General features: G+C 48.4%; 1 non-coding gene across 1 annotated transcript; it reads left to right on the top strand.

Annotated features, from left to right (window-relative positions):
- Nucleotides 1-113: 113 nt before the first annotated feature.
- Nucleotides 114-232, top strand: LOC111476214. Its single transcript, XR_002716975.1, has one exon. It is a non-coding gene; the product is annotated as a 5S ribosomal RNA (ribosomal RNA).
- The last annotated feature ends 55 nt before the right edge of the window (nt 233-287 follow it).

The raw sequence follows: 287 nt of genomic DNA, 5'->3' as shown, positions 1-287 counted from the left end.
CCAGTTCTTTTCTTCCTTTCTCTACAAATGAGAACCTCCCCCGCTCACGCCCATCGTGTTTCGATCATGCCGCCCCGCATGCGTTAAATCCGATTTTGTGCGCATGGCATGTTGGGTGCGATCATACCAGCACTAATGCACCAGATCCCATCAGAACAACGCAGTTAAGCGTGCTTGGGCGAGAGTAGTACTAAGTTGGGTGACCACTTGGGAAGTCCTCGTGTTGCACCCCTTTTTTTCTTTCAATTTCTCCCAGTTCTTTTCTTCCTTTCTCTACAAATGAGAAC

The sequence above is a fragment of the Cucurbita maxima genome, unplaced genomic scaffold (genome assembly GCF_002738345.1).
Source record: "Cucurbita maxima cultivar Rimu unplaced genomic scaffold, Cmax_1.0 Cma_Scf06510, whole genome shotgun sequence".
Lineage (NCBI taxonomy): Eukaryota > Viridiplantae > Streptophyta > Magnoliopsida > Cucurbitales > Cucurbitaceae > Cucurbita > Cucurbita maxima.
The sequence above is the reverse complement of the archived record's forward strand: the minus strand, read 5'-3'. Positions and strand labels throughout refer to the sequence as shown.